At 41.0% G+C, this 23,099-nt stretch overlaps 1 protein-coding gene across 6 annotated transcripts in view; it reads left to right on the top strand.

Moving 5' to 3' along the window:
- The first annotated feature begins 734 nt into the window (after positions 1-734).
- The window catches only part of REV1 (REV1 DNA directed polymerase), an 88,113-nt gene continuing 65,748 nt past the window's right edge, over positions 735-23,099 (top strand). For 2 of the 6 annotated variants that reach the window (XM_075563228.1, XM_075563224.1), the window contains exon 1: positions 1,045-1,231. The gene's annotated coding sequence lies outside the window, so the exon portion shown is untranslated. Of the gene's footprint in view, positions 869-1,044; positions 1,232-3,748; positions 3,830-23,099 lie in introns of those variants that run through there. The other 4 variants (XM_075563227.1, XM_075563225.1, XM_075563230.1 and 1 more) reach the window with 4 other exon arrangements.

Below are 23,099 nucleotides of genomic sequence, written 5' to 3'. Positions count from 1 at the left end.
GTCAAATGACATGGCCAAAGAGTAGGGAAAAATCCTTATGGAACCATTGCCTTTTGCTTATAAAGTCCTCAGTTAACATTGTGCTATGCATAGAAAACGTTCTATACGAATTATTTTAGCTATCAGTTGAAAATCGCTTTTTGTGTGACCTCCGTGGGGCGCGGGACCACTTAGGAGCATCTGTCAAGGGTTTAGAACTATTCAGGTACAATCTGGAACTGACAGATGAAGAAAGGGTGTATGTGACTCTGCGGGAGGCGACAACGAATTGCTCCAGTCCAGTGGCACAGCGTTCAGCCCACGAGCCTCCAGGAGCCACGAGTCCCCGGCTCCCCGGCACAGGACCGTGTCAGTTCGTGTGCGTCCCCTTCTCCACTAGATGTCACTGCCTATCAACTGCTCGTGGAGGAGACCCCGGCGTTGCTCCCACCCAGACAGTTCAGTGGGACGCATGGTCAGTCCGCACTTGCGTGCTTCGCGGAGAGGCCGGCCGGGAGCCCCGAGCCGGGCGCGGGCGGGGCGGGCGGTGTCGCCGGGCTGCAGGGAGCGCAGCGCCCAGTGAAGTGTGGGAACCGCGAGCCGCAGCGCCGCGGGGGGGAGGCGTGGGGGGGGGGCGGGCTCGGCAGGCCGCGGCCGGGCGGGGCGGAACCAGGCGGCGCGATGCGGGAGGCGGGCCGGCGCCGCAACGCCTTCCCGCCCCTTCGAGCGAGACGGTCACGTGCCGTGGAGGCGCTGCCCCCTCCGGTCGGCGGCGGGAGGGCGGGGCCGGAGAGGGGCTGACCGGCCGACGCGGCGCTCCGAGGAGCCGCGCCCGTCGTTCGGGGACGCCCCGTTCGGGGCGCGAGCCGGGCGCGTGTGCCGCGCGGAGGTGAGGACGAGCCGGAGGGACGAGCGCGGAGCGCGGGCGGGGCTGAGCGCCGCAAGCCGGGAGGGGCGGGGGAGGAGCCACGGTGCGCGCGCCGGGCCGCGGGAGAGGGAGGGGCGGGGAGGAGCTGCAGAAAGCGCGCGCCCGGCGCAGGGGGGAGGGGCCGGGGAGCGCGGGGAGCCGCCGCGGAGCGCGCGCAGGCCGGCCGCGGCGAACGTGAAGCGAGCGTGGAGAGCCGCGCGGCGCGGCAGTGTGACTCCCTTCCCCCGGCCGCGGGCGAGGAGAGCGTGCGGCGTCGCAGCCGGGGCCCGCGAGGCTGGAGGAGGCGGCCGTGCCCGGGCATGGTGGTCTGGGGCGACACGGACGGTGAGCGACCCCCGGGCCGGCGGCGGGCGTGGGGGAGGGGTGGCACCGGACGCGGGTCGCCGGGAGGTGCCGCAGAGGAGCCGGCGGCGGCCCGAGCGCTGAGGGCCTGCGGCGCGGGGGCGGGGCGCCCCCAGCCGGGACTGCGGCCGGCGGCCTGCGCTGCCCGCGGCGCCCCTCACGCCGACAGCTACTGGGTTATGTAACGCGTGACCTCTCCTTCCCGCTCCGCCATGGCGCGGCCCGGCCTCGGCGCAGCTGCTGCCGCCGCCGCCGCCGCCAGACCCCACACGGCCGCTTGGCGGAAGCGCCGCGCGCGGGCCACTGGCTCCCGCGGCCCTTTCCTCCGCGCGCCCCGCGTCCCGCCCGCGGACGCCTCCCGCCGGCCCCGCTCCGTCCGCGCCGCAAACTCCGTCCTCCTGCGCCGGCGCCTCGGCTCCATTCAGTTCCGCGCCATTCATTCACGCGCGCGTCCGGGCGTTCGTGCCACAGGCTTTCGCCAAATGTCAACGGGGTCCCCAGCGCTGTCATTTGCCCTCCGTCCCGCCCCCCGCCCCTGTTTGGGACCCGGAATCGGCTGCGAAAATCCCGAGACAGTTTTCATTCACGCGTTTTTTTCCTGGTGACTCCTCTGCTTAATATGCAGGGCATCTTCCCTCCTGCCCTTCCTCACAAGTGCCCTGTCGCACTGGCACTCGCTGTTCAAAGAAGTCGGCCCTCCTCTAGACTGGGTGATGGGCACGGGCTGCCCTGCCCTCGCTGCCTGCGTGTAAGGAAAACACGTTCCTGCATTACTCCTTAACCGACTTTCCCTTGTTTCCAAAGAAACGTGCTGCAGATGGCATAAGTTTAGTAATTTCCTCTTCAAGTCTTCTCACATGGTGTTTTCAGGTAGGAGCAGCTTCGTTTCGGGGAAGAGAGTGCCATGAAAGGACCTGGCAGCCTTTTTACGTAACAGCCCTGCGGCTGCTCCGCTCCGAGGATTCTCCTCTCTGGTTTGGTTAGGATAGGGCATATGCCATCACCTTGGCTCCGGTGCAGGGCGCAGTCGCCGACCTTTCCAAACTTCTGTTGGTTTGTTTTTCACCTAGCGCTTGCAGATCCTGCCTACTAGCCAAGCCTTTTTCCTGGCTTGCTCAAAGCTCACCTCAAGTCCCGCCTCCAGATACCGTTCTCCAGATTTAGGCTGGCTTATTTGCTACTTTTGTGTTATGATATACCTTCGTTTTCTCTGGACTGAGGAGCCTTGGTGGTACAATGGATTATGTGTTGGGTGGCTAACCGGCAAGGTCAGCAGTTCAAACCATCCTCTAACCATAGAGAAACATAAAGGTTTCTACTCCTGTTAAAACGTGACAGTCTCCGAAACCCACAGGGGCAGTTCTTCCCTGTCCTCGCAGGACTGCAATGAGTCGCAGGCCACTCAATGGCCGTGAGTCTGGGTAGTTGTTTTTTTTCTCTGGTTTGTTGAGGGTGTAGCCTGTATGGAACTTTTGCTTGCCCTTTCTCAGATTTCCTAGCCTCTGTTTCATGGTAAACTATACAGGAGTTTCTAAGGGGAGGGGACATGTTCTTCTGGAGTTGATTTCTATGAAATGTTAAGTAGGAAACAATTTTTCAAAATAATTTAATATATAAAATCACTCCATTTTCTCCATCCACAACTTCAGAACTCATACTTTTAAGTGAATTAACACTAGGTTTACAATGTTTCTTATATACCTATCTCTGTGGACACATTGTCATATTGACCTGTGAATGAAAACCCGTTTTCTCTTAAAAACTTACTTTCTTTTAAAAACAACGCAACTATACACCATGAACTTATAAATGAAACTATGTGATATTGTATACTTGTATGGCATTTACATTATTTAATGTTATAAAACGTGAGATGCTGGATTCGCTGTAACAATAAGGGTCAATATGACAACTTCTGCTGTGTTGTTGGCCTTGACATCTGATGTTTACTTTCTGAAAACTTTTTTAATCGTTTTATTGGGGGCTCATACAACTCTTATCACAATCCATACATGCATCAATTTTGTTTTCATTTATTACTGAAGTAGTGTTTTCATGAAGGAAACAGATTTTCTGGAATTATTAATCAATTGACATGAGTCAAACTGATGTGTATCTATAGAGATAAGTATACCACACAGAATTTTGAGATTAGAAGACTTACAAGAAAATGCATTTAAATATATTTGTCTCATTAAATAGATAAACATAAATGGAGGCAAATATAAATGGTTCCTGTACTTTTTGTTGAGTAAATTTAAATGCTTCAAAGTGACATATCCTGTAAATCTAGGGTTGCAATTATCAGTAAGGAGTTATAAAGACAACACAATACTTAATATATTTGTTGTCTTTTCTTTGATAACTTCTGTAGTGGAGAAACACTAGAACTTTGGAGATATATGGGAGTTTGAATTCTGGCTCTGCCAATTATTAATTGTTGACTTTGGTCAAGATACTAACATCTCGTTTTTGTTTTGTTTTGTTTTTTTTCCTCAGAGTGAAAACATTTTCTACCTGAGTAGCTGAGAACGAAATGAGCTCTTAAATATAGGGCATGTAATGAGTCCATGTCACAAAGTAGGTGTCAATAAATAAATATTCCCTTTGTTATAGCTCTTTATTATACTTCCCAATCTAGAATGAGCCTGAGGAACCTGTTTATCATGCTGGGAGCAGACAGCTTTGTATGCCACCAGATTTCCAGCTAAATAGAGGAGGTGATAAAACACCAAAATCAGGCCCATTACTGTTGATTTGATTCCAACTCATAGCAACTCTTAGTGTTTTCTCTTATTCGTTGAGAAGATAAATCGTTACGGAAGCAGTTGCCTCCTCCTCTCAAGGAGCAGCTGGTAGGTTTGAACTACTGCCCTTTTAATTACCGGCTGAGTGCTTAACTCCTGCACCAATAGCGCTCCTTTCCATTGATAATGGAAAGTGATAAATGAATAAAATGAAACTTTAGTATTACAGCCTTTTACTTTTCAAAAATGTACAAGTGTATATGCAAAAACCAAAAGCATACTGCCATCCAGTCAATTCCAGCTAACCTTACGTGGCATATAAATCAGACATGTTAGAACAGTTAAAAATGACCCTAAAAACCCCAGCCTACTTTTTTAATTCTTCCATAAAGTCCAACTGAAGCATTCATGTAGATAGTCACATTGCCATCTAGTCAGTTCTAACTCGGAGTGGTTCTACAGACAGGGTAGAACTGCCTCTGGGTTCCCACAGGGGTAAATCTAGAGGAGCTGAAAGCCTTCTCTTTTTCCTGAATGAAGACGAGTTCCAGCTGCTGACCTGGTGGCTAGCAACCCAGAGTGTAACCCACTATACATATCACTGGGACTCCTAATAAGGATATTGAAAAACCTCTGATTTCCAAGTCAGGAGTGAAGTTGAGGGAGAAAAGAGATGGCTTACAAGTATAAAAAAATATTTTTAGAGGTAATAGGTCATAAGCTTTTGTTTCAGGAGCTATACCACTAATAATCAGTACGTCAATCCTAGCCTAAGCTCCAGTATCTTTTGGTTGCCTGTTGTAATAGTGACTTTTCTTGCTCCCATTCTGAGTGTTCCATAACATCCCTAATGATCTTTAAAAGATTTATATCTAGTTAGGAGTCTTCCTCAAATCCTCTAAAAAGCTTCTTATTATAGATTCTGAACTCCTTGTCATTGCCCACCAAAGTGTTATATGATCTCCCAGCTGCCAACTTCCAACCTCCACTCTTAAGCACTTGACCCAACCCCATGGCCCTTGTACTTTTCTTTGAATAAACCAAATAGTTCCTACATTAGGGACACTACACTGTCTTTTTTTTTTTTTTTGCTGGAGCACTCCTTCCAGGTCTTTCTGCTTGCTCAAAAGTCAGAGCCTCTGATTTCTAAAGTAAAAATCCCAATTTGTTTTATCTTTTTTTTTCATTCTGCTTTGTTTTTCTCCATAGCACTTACTGAGGTGAATATTACTAGGTGAAATCAACATACATATAGGTTGATTTTATTTGCTTCCAGAATGTTCCTCCATTAGATGCCTATAACTACTGCACTTGGCGCATAGTAGATTCTTAGTGAAATGTGTTGAATAATGAATAGCATACCTGATTTGAACAGTTTTTCTGGACAAAGGACAGCTTAGAAGAGTTTAGGCTTTTACTAGCCCTATAGAACAGGATAGAACTGCCCGTGTGTTTCTGTGACTGAAACGCTTGATGAGACTAGAAAGCCTCATCTTTCTCCCACGAAGCAGCTGGTGGGTCCAACTGCTGACCTTGTAGGTGGTCACCCAATGCATAACCACTATACCATCACGTCTCCTACTACTGACCTTACTTAGGCAATTTCATTTCCATTTAGTTGTTTAATTTGCACGTCTGTAAAAACAACAAAACCAAAACTTCTATCCCATAAGCTAATCAAAACCAAACCCAATGCCTTTGAGTCCATTTCTGACTCATAATGACCTTATCAGACAGTAGAACTGGATTCTGAGACTAAATCTTTATAGATCAAGTCAGCTCAATTTTTCTCCTTAGCACCTGGTGGACCACTGACTTTACAGTTAGCAACCCAGTGTTTAAACTGTTACACATTAGGGCTTATAGGAGTGTCTGAACGAGAAGGGAACCCACTTTTGTTTCTGTGGCACAGCAACCCCATTTAGGGTTTCTAGGACTGAATCTACTGCAGCAGACAGCCTCATATCCCCACAGAGCAGCTGGCGTCCTTGGACCACAGCCTAGCACCTAGCTCACTGAGCCACCAGTGTTTCTTCACAGGATTGTTGTTGTTAGATGCCATCGAGTGGATTCTGACCTATAATGAACCTATGCACAACAACAAAACAGTGCCCAATCCTGCGCCATCATCACAATTGGTCCTGTACTTGAGCCCATTGTTATAGCCACTGTGTCAGTCCATCTCATCGAGGGCCTTCACATTTTTCACTGACCTTTACCAAGCCTGATGCCCTTCTCCAGGGACTTTCCGAACATGTCCAAAATATCGTGAGACGAAGTCTCCTTGTCCTTGCCTATAAGTGCTGTCTGGCCATACTTCCAAGACAGATCTCCTTGTCCCTTTGGCAGTCCATGGTTCTTTTCATATTTTCCAGCACCACAATTCAAATGCATCGTTTCTTCTGGTCTTAGTCAGTGTCCAAATTTCACTTGCATATGGGTGATAGAAAATACTATGGCGTGGGTCAGGAGCACTTTAATCCTTAATCTCCCTGATTTTCAACACTAAAGAAGTGTTGGGCAGCAGGTTTACCCAATGTAACTTGTCATTTCATAAGATTACAGTGAGTTAATTGAGTTAATAGGTGTAAGATGCTGTTAAGTGCTGTCAAGTCTCTTAATTCAGTGATATCATAACTATAACATAATGAAACATGGTCTTGCCCCCTTTTCACAATAGTAGATAGGTGTATGCGAGTGTGTTGCAGCTAATGTGTCAGTCCATCTCATTGTGGATTCATTTTTTTTTTCAGGATCCTCTACTTTACCAAGCATGATTCCCTTCCTTCTCCAGGGACTGGTCCCTCCTGATAATATGTCCAAATTATGCGAGGCGAATTTTTGCCATCTTTGCTTGTAAGGAGCATTCTGGCTGTAGTTCTTCTAGCACACATTGTTCTGGAAGTCTGTGGTTATGTATTATTTCAGTATTTAGCAATACTGTAATGAAAGGCTTCAGTTCTTCAGTCTTTCTTATTCATGTAAAGCTTTCACATGCATATGAGACAATAGAAAATACCATGACTTGAGCTAGGCATACCTTAATCCCCAAAATAACATTTAAAAACAATTCACTATAGTGATCTTTTGCAATGGATTTTTCTATTGCAATATGTCATTTGATTTCTTGATTGCTGCTACCATGGGCATTGCTTGTGGAACTAAGAAAAATGAAATCCTTGACACCTTCAGCCTTTCTGCCTTTTGTCATTCATATTGGTCCACTTGTGAGGATTTTTGTTTAATATTCAAGAGTGTATAGTGCATACTCCAGGCTGTAGTCCTTAATTGTCATCAGTAAGTACTTCAAGTCCTCGTAGCTTTCTACAAGCAAGATTGTGTCATCTATATATCAACAGGTATTAATGAGTCTTCCTCCAACCCTTAGGCCATGTTCTTCATATAGTCTAGTTTCTCACATTGTTTGCTTGCCAAACAGCTTGAATAAAGGGGGGGGGTTTCAAAAAAATTGAGTGAAAATATAATGAATTTTTTGAAGCCACCTGGTATGGTGAAATGATAAAACCCTGATACACCCTTATTTTAAAACAAAAAAAATATGCCCTGTTCTATTTGAATGTCTGCCTTTTGGTCTATGTACAATTTTTACATGAGCTCATTAAAGTATTCTGGAATTCCCATTCTTTGCAGTGTTGACCATAGTTTGTTATGACCCACACAGCTGAATGCCTTTGCATAGTTCATAAAACACAGGTGAAACATCTTTCTGGTCTTACCTGCTTTGAGCCAAGATCCATAATTCAGATGAGACAATTCTTCTCTATTCCTTTGTCCATTGGTTAGCTTTTGCATAAATTGCAACAGAAAATAACCATGGCTTTCCTCAGGTGCACCTTAGTCATTAAAGTGGTATTTTTGAGTTAAAACATTTAAAGATGTCTTTTGCAGCAGGTTTTCCCAATGTAATATATTTGATTTATTTTCCTTCATACTAGTTCTTAGGAAATCACTTAGGATTTTGTGTTTTGACTGAAAGCTGTAGTTGGTAGAGGTGGACAAAGGGGAATATTTGTTAGTATGTACTTTTAGGATTGTCATTCTACACTTGTCTTTATCCTCTTTTTTTTTTTTACGAGAACTGAGTGAAGGGTCATTCGTTGAGTTTCAGATGTGTTACTTTTTTGTATGAATTTGTCTTGATAACCAAAGCTGTATCTATAAAACTTGTTTTAAAATTATGTTTTCTGGATGTCTTAAGCTTAAAAATAAACTGCTGAGAATGGTGACTGGTATTTGGTCTTAATGTGTAAGTCGGCTTTTGTATTCTTGGATCTGTGGGAGATACTAAGAGTGATTATCGCAGCAGCCACCTACCAGAGTAGCTTTTTTATGTTTCCCTTTGAAGTTCAGCTGGAAATAACGATTGTGGTGATGAAAGGTCTTGCTGGAAGGCTGATGCCAGGAACATCCTTGAGGATCCTGTTGAATTATGTGTTTTGTAGTAATCAGGGAAGAAGAGATGATGTTGTATCATCTTTACAATACTCGATTTCTGCCTTTTTCCATTATGGATTTCCCCTCAAACTGTATTTGCTTCTTAAGTGGAACTTACGTAACCCAGCTATATTTTCTTTTCTTTTTTTCTTTCTGTATTTATAGTATGAATTTTATTTTTTCTTTACTATTTACCGAAAGGTAGGAACTGTTAGAGACAGGGACTTTATAACATTTGAGCTCATGCAACTTGAGTTATCCCTACATAATAAGCTTCCTTGTATACTAAGATGGAGTAAGGACAGTCCCATTCTGTCCTGTGGATTTGTTATGAGTTAGACTCACTGACAAAGTGAAACAGATTGTGGTATCTTGTGTTTTTTTGAAGTAATACAATGTGGCAAAATAATATATAATGTAAAATGTGCCATTTTAATCATTTGTAAGTATATAATTCAGTGACATTAGTTGCATTTACAGTGTTGTGTTACCCTCACCATCTATTACCAAAATTTTTCATCACTTTTAACAGAAAGAAAGCCACTTTTGAGTAGGAAGGCACTTCCCTCCCAGGTCCTGGTAACCATCAATCCACTTTCGTCTCTGCATTTGCTTCTCGAGATAATTCACACATGAGATTACACAATGTTTGTTTGTTACTCACTTACTGCACTTGAGCATAATGTTTTCAAGTTCATCTATATTCTAACCTATATCAGAACTTCATTCCTTTTTATGACAATATTCCAGTGTGTGTATTTATCACATTTTGTTTATCCATTCATCTGCTATGGAACTTGAGGGGTTTTTTTTTGTTGTTGTTGTGGATAATGCTACACTGACTATTGATTTACAAATATCTACTGTAGTCCTTGTTTAAATTTTTTTTAGTGCATAGCTAATAGACTTGCTGGATCAAATGCTATTTCTGTGTTTAATTTTCTGTGGAATCATCAAACTTTCCCACAGTGTTGCAGCATGTTATATTATTCCCAGCAGTGAACAAGGATTCCAGTTTTTCTACATCTTCACTTGTTATTTTCTGGTTTTTGATGATAGATAGCCAAGGACTACCACATGGTTTTGATTTGCATATTCCTAAGTGATGTTGAACACCCAGCTTCATGCTTTCACATGTGGAAATAGGTTTTCCTAGCACTATTTATTGAAGAGACAAAAAAGTTCTTAATTGAATGAATTTACCATTCCTGTTGAACATCATTTGGTCATTGGGATTATGGGTTTGTGTTTTGTTGATCTATAGATCTCCCTGTAGTAGTACTGGGAGTTCCTATGTGGTGCAAACAGTTAGTGTTTAGCTGCTAACGGGACAGGTTAGAAGTTTGAGTCTGTGAAGAGGCACGCTGGAGAAAGCCCTGTTGATCTATGCTAAAAGAATCAGCTGTCGAAGACACTGGAGCACAGGTCTACTTCTGACCCTCTTTGCCTTGCAGTGAGTCAGAACCACCTGGATGGCCTGGTTTTTTGCTAGTACCACACTGTGTTGTTTGTAACAGTAGCTTTGTAGTAACTTTTGAAATCAAGGAGTGTGAGTCCTCCTATTGTGTTCTTTTTCAAGATGGTTTTGGCAACTTGAGTTTTGAAATTGATGATTTTGACATTACATTTACATTTGAAAATTGGCTTTTTTGTACTTACAAAGAATTAAGCTGAATCTGTTGATTCATCCTGGCAGTATTGATATCTTAACAATATTAATTCCCCCATTCCGTGAACATTAGATGTATTTCATTTACTTAGGTCTTCTTTAATTCCTTTTAGCAATGTTTTTTATAGTTTTCATTGTATAACACCCTTTCCTTGAATAAGTCTATTTCTAGGGAAAATTTTTTTGGGTGTTATTGTAAAGGGAATCATTTTCTTAATTTCTTTTTCAGGGTATTCACGGATGTTTTGTAGAAACACAGCTGACCTGTGTTGATCTTATACTCTGCAACTTTGCCGAATTCAATTATTAATTCTAGTAGCTTTCTTGTTGAACCTTTGGTCATTTCTATGTATAGGAGCATGCCATCTGCAAATAATTTTTAATTTTTACAATTTGGATGTCTTTTCTCGTTCTTTGATTTTGCAGTTCTCTAATGATATATGATGCCATCTGCATGTCCTTCAGCGAGATGTCTATTCAGATCTTTGCCCATTTTGTAATTGGGTTGTTTCTTTTCTTGTTGAGTTTAAGTTTTTTTTGTTGTATATTCTGAATCTGTCTCTTATGAGATATGTTTTGCCGATGTCTTTTTCCAGCCTGTGGCATATCTTTTCATTCTTGTAAATCTCATGTACTTTGATCTTCTAGTCACTAGCCCAGATTACATACTGAAACTGTGATTTAGGTCCGTTGCTCTTTTAAATACTTTCCATCACAAGATTAAAATTTTACTGTCAATAGATTCTATTTCTTGATGGATCCCTGGATTTTTAATTCAACTATCCTTATCCATTTTCTATAGATATTAGTCATTTTTGGTATCTAATTATATTGCTGAGAATATACACAGCAAAACATACACCAATTCAACCGTTTTTATATATATAATTTATTAACATTGATTACATCTTCCCCTTCCTTTTCTGAACAGTTCCCCTGTTAACAAATTCACTGCCTTTAAGGGTTCCAGCTAATCTTTCAAGTTGATTCTGTCATTTTTGTTCCATATACCGTATGTACGTGTGCATAAGCTGAGTTTTCGGCACAAAAAATGTGCTGAAAAACTGGGGTTTGGCTTATACACAGGTCAGTGGTTCCCCAGTGAGGTGTAACATCTCGCTGGGGCCCCCCCAGGTAACGAGATGAGCGTCTGTTATCTCACGGGTGATTGCCGTTTCTCCACTGTTCATTCAAAACACCGCTGACACTACAGGGCTTTGAATGTTTACTCCCATCTAACCAATCAGAGCCATCATATGGCGTGGATGGCTCCAATTTGCAGAAGCACCTGTAGTGATTCACTTACGCGGGCAGCTGAACTGGTAAGGATCTGTCTATCTGCGCTCCGTCTCTCCCCTCTGGTCTCTGTTAATTCACATCCTGCATCCCCTGCCCGCACAGACTACCCCCCTCCTCCCAGCTAACATGTTGGGGGGAATTACCATAAAAGTTCTTTTTCAAAGTCTTGTTTTTTATCCTATTGGAAATAGATACTCTTGAACAAAAACGCTGGTCATGTGAGGCTGGTTTAAAAATGAAGGTTGCGTCAGGAGCAGAAGAGAGCAATAACAGTATTGCAAGTATGGAATTCTGTGTTGACGAAAAGCAAGTGAGGGAGTGGCGGAAAATGAAGGCTGACTTGGAACAGATTCCAAAAGCTAAAAAAGCTCGTCATGGTTTAATGCCTTTTTATGGGGCTCTAGAGAGTGAAATGCATAAATGGGTTATGGAGTGTTTTCAAAATGGTTACTGTGTAACGTGCATGGATTCCGCATACATGCTCTAAAAATGGCTAAGGATGACAAATACAAAACAGGCATTGAAAAATTTGCTGCATCAGCAGGATGGTGTAACTGCTTCATGGACAGGTTTGGCCTACTATGTTTGAGACAAAGAACAAAGATTTCCCAGAAATTGCCACAAGACCTTGAAGAAAAAAAATTGTCATTCCAGTCATTTGTTATAAAACAAAGAATGATTTATAATTATGACCTCGCAGATATTGGGAATATAGATGAAACTTGATGACTTTTGATCTTCCAAGCAACAGAACTGTGGCAAGTTTAGGAGAAAAAAACATTTTTCTCAAAACCACAGGAAATGAAAAAAACACTTTACAACAGTTGTTCGATCATGTTTGGCTAATGGAACTAAGCTGTGTCCTATCATTATTTTTAAAAGAAAGATCTTGCCTAAAATCAATTTTCCACCAAGAATTACTGTGCGTGCACATGTTAAAGGTTGGGTGAATGAAGACGGAACAAAAAAATGGCTGGAAGAAATTTGGAACTGACGACCAGGAACAGTCATAAAGAAAAAGCCATCGTTACTTGGTTGGGATATGTTCAGATGACATAAAAAAAATTGGCAAAATCTAGTAAAGTTACTTTAGCTGTTATTCCAGGTGGGTTTATATCTGTATTGCAGCCTCTGGATGTATCTTTGAATAAGCCTTTTAAAGACCGTGTGTGAAGGATGTGACATGAGTGGATGTCATCTGGTCAAGCCCAACTAACAAAAGGAGGAAATCTCATGAAGCCTGCCATAGAGTTAATAGCAAAGTGGGTTTGAGATGCATGGGAAGACATTCCAGAAGGCATGGTGCGACATGCCTTCCAGAAATGTAGTATTAGTAGTGCTATGGATGGCAGTGAAGACTGCTTTGTATGAAAATGACAGCAGTGATGGTGATGACGGCAATCTCAGTGAGGATAGTGTCTTTGATGACCTCACACCAGCTGAAGCTCTGCATTGGGATATGGATGATGATGATGAGGAATTCAGTTTTGAAGGATTTTAACACTTTACATTTTAGCTGGGCTGCTGATTGAGCTCAGGGAATAGTTCTCTTAAGGTATCATTGTTGATATCTTATTGTTTTTGTTGAACCTATTTTCCACTTAACTGTGCTGGTTTACTAATGTTAAATGACTTGTCCTTTTATTTATGTTTTGTATTTAAATATTTAAATACATTACCCCACTGATGTCTCAATATTCAGTAATTTTATTTTCATTTGATTATTGAAACACCAATAGCTTCTGCATTTTCCACCCTACGCTTATACTCAAGTCAATCAGTTTTTTCCTAGTTTCCCAGGTAATAATTAGGTGCCTTGGCTTATACTAGGGTCAGCTTATATTCAAGTGTATACGGTAGGTTATTCAAAGAACTCAATGCTCAAAGCAGACATTTTTACTAGTTAAGTTAAACTGTTGTTGGGTTCTAATAAGTCCAGGGGATATTTTTGGCTTAAAAATTTAAAGATTATCTCAGGGCAACAGGTTCAAGAATCCAGCTATAAACATAATGGGAAGTTTCAAATCCATCAGAATTTGAAATTCTGTATTTTCTCCTTTTTGATCAGGATTGTTTTATAGGATCTTTGATCAAAATGTTCAGTAATGGTAGCCAGGCGCCATCTAATTCCTATGGTCTCCTGTCACAGGAGGTAGATGTTCCAGGTAGCAATCAGCTGCACATTCCATATCCTTCTATTCCTGACTCTCTTTCCTCCTTTGCTCCAGGCAACGGGACAACTTGTGTACCTTGCATGGTAGCTAATTGAAAGCTTTAAGACCACAGATACCTTACATAGAACTAGGTGATAGAATGGAAGCACTAAACATGTTTTGACTCATAGCAACCCCATGGAACGGATTACAACTGGGGTTTCAAGGTGGTAACTCTTAACAAGAGGGAATGGTTGTTACTGTTAATAGATACTGTCCCGTTGGTTCCCACTCATAGTGACCCTGACATAATGAAACGTTGCCCAGACCTATGCCATCCTCACAATTGTTCTATGCCTGAGCGCATTGTTGGAGCCATGGTGTCCATCCATCTCATTGAAGGTCTTCCTCTTTTTTCCTGTCTCTCCACTTTACCAAGTGGATGCCCTTCTCCAGAGACCAGTCTCTCCTGACAATATGTCCAAAGTATGTAAGACCAAGTGTTGCTATCCTTGTATTTAAGGAGCACTCTGGCCTTACTCCTTTCAAGACAGACCTGTTTTTCCTTTTAGCAATCCATGATACATTCCGTATTCTCTAGCACCACAATTCAAATGCATCGATGCTTCTTCATTCTTCCTTATCCATTGTCCAACTTTCACACACATCTGATGAGGCTATTTAAAATACCGTTGCTTGAGTCAGGTGCACCTTATTCCCCAAAGCAATTCCCATTGCTTTTCAATATTATATAAAGAGGTCTTATGCGGAAGATTCGCCCAGTGCAATGCATCTTTTGATTTCTTGACTTTGTTTCCATTAGCTTTGATTGTGGATCCAAGTAAGACAAACTCCTGGACTTCAACCTTTTCTGCTTTTATCATGATATTACCTATTGGCTAGTTGTGGGGATTTTTATCTTTACAATGAATTGTAATCCATATTGAAGGATGCAATCTTCATCAACAAGTGCTTCAAGTTGTCCTCATTTTTGGCAAACAAGGTTGTGTCATCTGCATATTGAAGTTTGTTAATAAGCATTCCTGGTATCAGTTTAAATTGTGAACACAATGACTATGGTTGACCTTGGAAGCCAAACCCCATTTGCAAGGTCCATTCATGGAGTAGTAGACCTCCAGTGAATCCCTTCTGAACAGAGTGAAGGAATGTGAGTAGCCTGGTTGTCACACAGCATTGTGGAGTAGATTATGACTGATGCAGTTTTATGTTAAAATGCAATATTTAATCATTTTATCTCCTTTTGACCCATTTTATTACTTCTTTAAAATTTAAACAAGGTGAAGGGGAATACACGTGGATTAAAGCCTCTGGTGAATCTCTTCTGACCATAGATCAGGCATGTAAATTAGCATGCTATCATGCAGAATGCTCTGGAAAATAGGATTGTATCTTATTTTAATAGCTGAAGAAGTGATAGGGACAGATACCTGTCCGTTTTTTAACAATTAAAACTTGAACATTTCTTTGTAGTAATAATTCAGTTATCTTTTATTTAGTCAAGTTGAAGGGCAGTGCAAAAGAGGAATATCCTTGATGAGCTGGACTGACAGTGGCTGCAGCAATGGGCTCAAACAGAAGAACAACATTGTGAGGATGACTCAGTACCGGGTGGTGCTTCTGTTGTACATAGGGTTGCTATGAGTTGGAACTGACTATAGCCTGTCTGCGGCACACAACAATAGAACTTGGAACAAGTTGCGTTTGAGTGTATTTAGGTGCAAGAGATCCTCAGGCTATGAATGTCTTACGTATATGTGTACTTAGGAACCAACCCACATACGCCTTTCCTTGAACACCAATTCAGAGACAGTGCACAAGGAGTAGAGTGCCTTGCCCTCGTGACTTGTACAGCTGTGGCTCATGGGTGTGCACCACTCCCCTGTCCCTGGGACACCTGCATTGATCCAAGCCCAGAAGGGTGGGTGCACTGAGTGGGCAGTGGTGGGGTGCCTCTACTGCAGCTTAGAACTATCAAGGGATCTATTTGGGACTGGTCCAGTTGGACCTTGAATGGAGCGGGAGGCTGCGGGCTCAAATTTGGCTTGACTCCACATCACCAGTGGGTGCCTCTTGGTGATCTTTCACCCCAGTTATCCCTAGTTCATTCTTACCTCAGCCCAAATGGGAGCTAGTCTCCTGGGGGATGGTGGGGAAAATGAGTCTGGATGTGGGAGGGAAGAGGTTGCTGCAGCCAGGGGAGGGAGGGCATGAGGTTAAGCTCAACACCACACTGGCTGTCCAGCCTCAGCAAAGCCCTCATCTCCCCCTCCTACATCATACCATGGCTCCTAATAACAGACACGTGCTAGCTACTTTGTGAAACATAAACATTTTTTTATGATTAGTGTGTCTAGAAGTGTTTTTATACATAGAAAGGTATACTGTAGATCCCTAGACAAACATTTGAGTGTTGTTACATAGGAACCTAGAGCTATTGGCTAAGTGTGGATTTGCTAATCACAAGGGAGGTGGTTCAAAATAACCAGCTACTGTGTGAAAAAGACTGGGGGCTCCCGTGAATTTTTGTTTTTGGCCTCAGAAGCCTATCTAGTCTCACTGTGCGTCAGAATCACCTTTGTAGCATAGGATGGGTTTTGAGGTTTGGTAGATATGCATAGTACTTAAGCCTGACTTAATGTACAAATTTAAAGAAATGGAACTCGTTCTTAATTATGGGAGTGCCTATGTGTAGGATTACAGTCTATTGAAAATAATTATCTTTTATTGATATGAGTATTTAAAACCTGAGCTGAATTTTTATTTTTTAAATCATTTTATTGGGGACTCGTACAACTCTTATCACATTATATCAAGCACATTTGTACATCTGTTGCCATTATCATTCTCAAAACATTTTCTATTTGAGCCCTTGGTATCAGCTCCTAATTTTTTTCCCCTTCCTCCCCCCATGCTGAATTTTCATTTGAGTGAAATCCATATAGGAATTATGTAAAAGCTAAAAGTTTTTGGTATTTTAAAAAGCAATAGTTTGGGCTGTGAAAACTTTGATTTTGATGATTTCATTTTGAATTTTATTTTAGGGTTAGATTTTTATTCATTTACGTAGGAGGAAAATGAAATCCTTGAATTTTTGTTGGTGAGGTAGAGTTGTTAATGGTACATTGATAAGAGTTGTTCAAGTTGTTTTAGTCATGAACTTTATGTATAGGGTGGCGAATAAACTGTTCATTAAATATGATTTCTGGTGTCTTTTTAATGTGATTTTTAAATTTTTAATTGTTTTTGAAGCATGTGGCATCTCCTTAGGACATACCATTTCAACTTCTTTCTGTTGTTTTAAGATGTTATGGAGTACTTGACATAAGGCAAGAGAACAGCAGTAAAAATATCCCATTACCATCAAGTTGATTCTCACTTAAACCCTGTCTGTGTAGAGTTTCTGAGGCTGTAAATCTTCAGAAGATCAACTAGCCTCATCTTTCTCCTGCCTAACAGGTACTATGTTTGAACTGCTGGCCTTGCAGTTAACAGTCCAACACTTACCCAACAGTGTCCCCAGAGTTGCTTAAGAGTTCAGAAATAAACTAGTGCCAACTTCTCTTATTAAACATTTCCATTCTCTATATTCACTGGTAATGACATTCCATGTAGTTATTTGTAAGAAAAAAGTATTTGTGATCGATGAAACCAATAGCCCATCTAGAGAGGAGTGAGTTTGACTATATTTTAAATGACAGCTACCCACAGGGATTTGCTTTGTAGCCATATAGTAACATGTACCAGAGATCTGTTTCATTGTAAGAATAGAAAATACAAATATGGGAAGGTGTGCTAAGACAGATTTATAGATCTTGGTTTAGGTTAGGCTTAGAACCCAGAGAGGCTTTTTCCTTTGTGTGCAACCTCGCACTGCCAGATGCATAAATTGACACTTCCTTAAAATTTACAAAGGGTCAAACTTCTCAGCATGATATTCAAGGCCTTTGATTTTCTCAGTCACTGTATTCATTAGTTTACCACATTTGCCAAGTACCCTTATATGCCAGTTACTTTCAGATTATTGACTTTAAACATTTTCTTGCTTTTTAAAATTAATTTTGATTATGAATTTTCTTTCTGAATCCTGGTGAGCTCTGTTTGCCTGTTGTGAAAAAATAAGTAATTTCTTTTTTAAAAATAGTTTTATTGTTGACATAATTCAGTGGTTTAATCATATTAAAGAGTTGTGCAGTTGTCACTATAGTCAATTTTAAACATTTTTCTTCTTTCTTGTACTTCTTGTTATTAGCTCTCCACTTTCACTCAACCTCTTTTGCCATACCTGAGAAATCATTAGTCCAGTCAGTGCCTCTGTGAATACACCTATTCTAGACTTTATACATAGAAAAATAAAACAAAAACAGAAAAATAGAACAATAAAATAGAAAAACCTCAATCAAAAAGAGCAGAAACTATTAAAAACTAGAACAAATTAAAAATGGGTCAAAAGGAAGAACAAGTGATGAAGTGTTAAATTTTAACCTTACCTAAAATAAAAATCTTACTGATATTGAGTCAATCACAATTCCTGGCAACCTTAAAGGACAGAGTAGAATTGTCCTTGTGGGTTTCTAAGACTAACTTTTATGGAAGTAGAAAGTCTCATATCTCTCTGATAGAGCAGCTGCTAGTTTTGAACTCAAGACTTTTTGGTTTGCAGCCCAGCGTATAACCTAACTACATCCGTGTTAATCCACTTTCTAATGCATTCTGATTGCAAGGCTATTCAATTCCCCTCCCTTGTGAATGGTAGGTTTAATCCAGGGGGGGGGACCCTGTGAATAGATTTTGGACTTTGATTTTCATCCATAACCTGCAAACTAGGTGCTCAGAATTTAAGCTTTAATATTGTTTCCTCCCCTGGTCTTGGATTTAATTATTTATAGTCCTTGGATCACACAGGATGGTGTGCTGCTTCTGTCGGACTTAGCCAACACCTTACTAGAAGGCTGCTTGTTTTAAGACAAGTGAAACTAATTCAGTGCATACTGGGCAACGTTTTTCCTACTTAGTTCATCTAGCTTAATTTTCTTCTTGGTGTCTCAGTTAGCACATGCCACTCTAGAGATATATGAGTGGGGCCCACAAGGTGAGTACCTGCATCAGCATCAGCAGTACCTTTAGAAGTACAAATTCCTGGCCCTCTTGCTCTTTGGTGAAATAATGCTTTCTACTTAGTTCTACCCTGTCTTATAAGGCAGAATTGACTCTATGGGGCAGGGGGAGGGGTCCAGCAATCTCAAGTTCTAAGAGTCTCTAAGTGATTTTTATGCATGCTTTAGTAGTATACGAAGTGCTACTCTACATAGACTACCGTTTCTTTAAAAAAATGAAAAACCAACAATAACTTCTGTGTAACTGAATGAAGTGAAAATTTGGACAACTTTTGCAATTGATGGGCTTGGAGTTTAGAGATTTGGAGGATATCTGGTTAGAGAATTAATACAAATGGATTAATTTATAAAAATAAGGTATTTTGCTATCCTCACTGTTTTATAACTCTTTTCATACAACATATAGTGTATTCTCCATGATAATTGTTATGTATTCTACAGCTTGCTTTATAAGTATTTAACCAATCTCCTGTTGTTTTCCACTTAAGTCATTTTCTTTTGTTATAAAAATCACTGCTATTAACATTTGTAATCAAAATACAGGGCATTATTTCAGCTTTTACTGGCACGTTTGTGATTTATTTGCTGAGATACAACCTTCCGTATTTGACAATTTCATTTGTGACCTCTCCCATGAAATACTTGGGGGCCTTGATAGTGATTTGAACTGGACCGTTTCTTTTTATTCTTCCTTTGTTCTCCAGCTAAGCCCTTGTCCCTATTTACTAGCCTGTCTACTGTGACCTTGGAAAGCCCTGTATTATTGCAACTTGGAACTTTTCTTTAGACAACCAGTAGGGTTTCCTGTGAAAATACTTCTTCCTGTGGAGATCTCTTGCTTTTTACCTATTCCACAAAACTTATTTTCATTATGTCATCTCAGTAACATTTCTTTGGTTTTTCTTAGAAGCTTGATCCCTACTTTTAGATGTGCTGACTGTTGGATACACATGTGAGGCATATTGGGCCACATGGGTTTGGGGCTTAGGAAAGGTTTGGGCTCCTATTTCCATGATCACCTATTATTACTTATCTTTTGGAAATCAAACTCAGGTGGTAATGGACACTATGGATATTGAACAGAATGATCAGATAGCATGGAATGTGAGAATAGAAGAGTAACAGCATAAAGGAACAACATAAAGAGTATTTAAAGATGCAGAAGACAACAAAATTGAGTAGTAACTGTCTGAGGAAACAAAACAATGAGAAATGATGTTGTGGAAAGTCATTGAAGATTGAAATTCAAGAAGCAGAATGAACAAACTCAAATTCTGAGTCATTCTTGAAAGTTGCTTCCCGCTTTGGCTTTTGAAACACTGCTCCCCAAGCTCTCCTTTTACTTGCCTAATCACTTCTCTTTTTTTTCTTTAAATTCCATTTCCAAATTCTAAAACGTCACTGCATGCCACATTCCTTAAAATCATTTAAAAGATATACTAAGTTTTTTTATGTAGAGTTTAATGTTATTTTCCTTTCACTAAACTTTGTTTTTGTACTGTGTAGCTATATTAAGAGTGTATGGTTTCCTTTTTTAAAAAGATTCACCCAGAAACACAAGAGCTATTAAAGAAAACTGTATTTGATTAAAAAAACAATGCAAAACCAAAGCTGTATTTGAAAACAAAAAACGATGCCACAAAGTTGATTCTGACTTGTAGTGACCCTAGAGGACAGAGTAGAACCACCCTTTTGGATTTTGAGACTGTAAATCTTTGTGGGAGCAGAAAGTTTCAACGTTTTCCCATGGGGCTACCATTGGGTTTGAACTACTGAATTTGCAGTTAGTCTAACACCTAACAGCATTAAAAAAAAGCAACACAAAAACTTTGCTTGCTTGAGGGATATCTAGTGGAGAATAATACACACACAAAACTTGCAGATGGGGCAAAGAACGTAGATAAATCGTATTTTAGTTACCTACAGATGTCATAACAGCAATACCAGAAGTGAATGACTTTAATAAATGTATTTTCTCAATGCTTAGGAGCCTAGAAATCCAAATGGACAATGTACTATTCAAGCATGGAAATCAACTTTCCCAAGTCATTGCAGGTAGGGATTTATAGTGTGGCTGTGCTGAAGAAGGTTCTGAGGGCACAGAGGATCCTCAGAGTGATAATCTTTTGGATCATCAGATCATTAAAATTATATTTTATCATGGCTTCAGCTCTAAAGGAAGTCAAGAACATGGTTGAAAGATGTTTGGCAATTTCTCGACACTTTGGATAGCAAAGAGCTCTTTTCTGTACTTTATTAAATTGATATCACTGTTTCTCTTCCATTCTATGGAAATCTGTAATTCCATAGATATTATTTGTGATTCAATTGAAATGCCGTTTTTCAGCTTATTCCCTGTCAGCTTTTTTAAAAGCTTCTATTTAATGAATTAAAGTTCTTTGAGTTAAATGTTTATTTAGTGTTGATCAAGATGCTATCATCTATGAAGGGCCTTCAAAAAAGTTCTTGGAAAAATTCAGTTATCTTTTCCCAAAGGAGTCTAAAAGAGGGGAATTCCCTTAGGTTAGGATTAATAACTTGTTTAAACATCTTGAACTTATATTTAAAAAAGAACAAGGCTTTAGCATACATTAAATACAGCATTATTCATAGCATGTAAAGTTGTTCAGAAAGCATATGCCAACATGTTGACAAGAAGACTAGAACCAGTCTCTGACTTCTGTGTTGTTACAAGGGCATCCATGCCCTTTTCTTTTATCTTTTTAATGGGCTTGGTGATAGCTCCTTCAAAGTTAGAAGTGTGTGGAATGGGTCTGAAAGATGGTTCTTCCCAAATTATGAAAGTCAAGAATCTTGATAGTGCCCCTTAAACATGAGGAATCTTTTCTAGGACTGTGTAGCCGATGACTTGATAGTCTGTATAATTAAATCAAAACAAAACTTCAAAACAGCTGTGTTTTTGAATCTAGATGTCATATCAAGTGCTATTTATCTGCTCTTAAAGCCTTTACCATTTAAGGACAAGTCAGAGCACATAGGAGCCGGTGTTGTCAACCATTTATTTTTAATCGTTTTATTAGGGGCTCATACAACTCTTAACACCATTCAAACTTCAGTTGTATAAAGCACATTTGTACATTCATTGCCCTCATCCTCAAAACATTTGCTGTCCACTTAAGCCCCTGGCATTAGGTCCTCATTTTCCCCCCTCCCTGCCCGTTCCCCGCTCCCTCATGAACCCTTGATAATTTATAAATTATTATTTTGTCATATCTTGCCCTGTCCGACATCTCCCTTCACCCACTTTTCTGTTGTCCGTCCGTCGGGAGGAGGTCACATGTAGATCCTTGTAATTGGTTCCCCCTTTCCAATCCACACTCCCTCTACCCTCCCAGTATCGCCCCTCACACCACTGGCCCTGAAGGGATCATTCACCTTGGATTCCCTGCATTTCCAGTTCCTATTTGTACCAGTGTACATCCTCTGGTCTAGCCTGTCTTGCAAGGTAGAATTGGGATCATGATAGTGGTGGGGGGAGGAGAGCATTAGGAACTAGAGGAAAGTTGTATTATTTATTCATCGTTGCTACATTGCACCCCGACTGGCTCATCTCCTCCCCGAGACCCTTCTGTAAGGGGATATCCACTGGCCTACTTATAATGACAGTGTGCCCACCACTTATTTACCTAGTAAGGACAATTACTTTTGCAAGTGGCCCTTCCACTGTTACTATACCCATCCCTCCTTAAAGGGGAATGGAGGGGATCTCAGATACAGCTGTGAAAATTTCATGGAGAAGTATCCTATTTAGCATTTTGCAGTTCAGCTGAACATCTGGTTATTCTCTTTGTCCTTTGCCAGGCCCAGTGATTACAGCCTCTGGATGTCTACTCTCGTAAAAAGTTCCAGTCTTGGAAACCCACAGGGCAGTTGTACCCTGTCCTACAAGATTGCCATGAGTTTGAATTGACTTGATGGCAGTGAGTTTGAGGTTTGGGGGCCTGGTGATGCTAGTCATATTCTTGACTGCTAACCAGAAGGTGGTTGTAACCTACCCAGCAGCTCCATGGGAGAAAGACCTGGTGATCAGCTCCTGTAAAGGCTTCAGCTCTAAAACCTTACTGGCAGTCCTACCCTGTCACGTGGGGTTGGTTTGAGTCAGAAGGTGGTCCACAGCACCACCATCACCACTGCTGTGGAGTGTTAACAGTTTTCAAAGGTTTTCCAACTTCAAAAATCTTATTAAATGCAGGTATCTCTGGGATGGGTTATATTCTAAGCCAGTTACTAGTTCTTTAATTGCTAGTGGACTGTTTTAATGTTCTCTGTTATGCTTCTTTGGGTTATCGTAGCCATTGCATTGGCCACACAGAAACTCACAAAATTCATGACTAAAGAGTTTATTAAGGAAGTCAGCAAGTTGTAATGCCA

The sequence above is a fragment of the Tenrec ecaudatus genome, chromosome 11 (genome assembly GCF_050624435.1).
Source record: "Tenrec ecaudatus isolate mTenEca1 chromosome 11, mTenEca1.hap1, whole genome shotgun sequence".
Taxonomy (NCBI): Eukaryota; Metazoa; Chordata; class Mammalia; order Afrosoricida; family Tenrecidae; genus Tenrec; species Tenrec ecaudatus.
The sequence above is the reverse complement of the archived record's forward strand: the minus strand, read 5'-3'. Positions and strand labels throughout refer to the sequence as shown.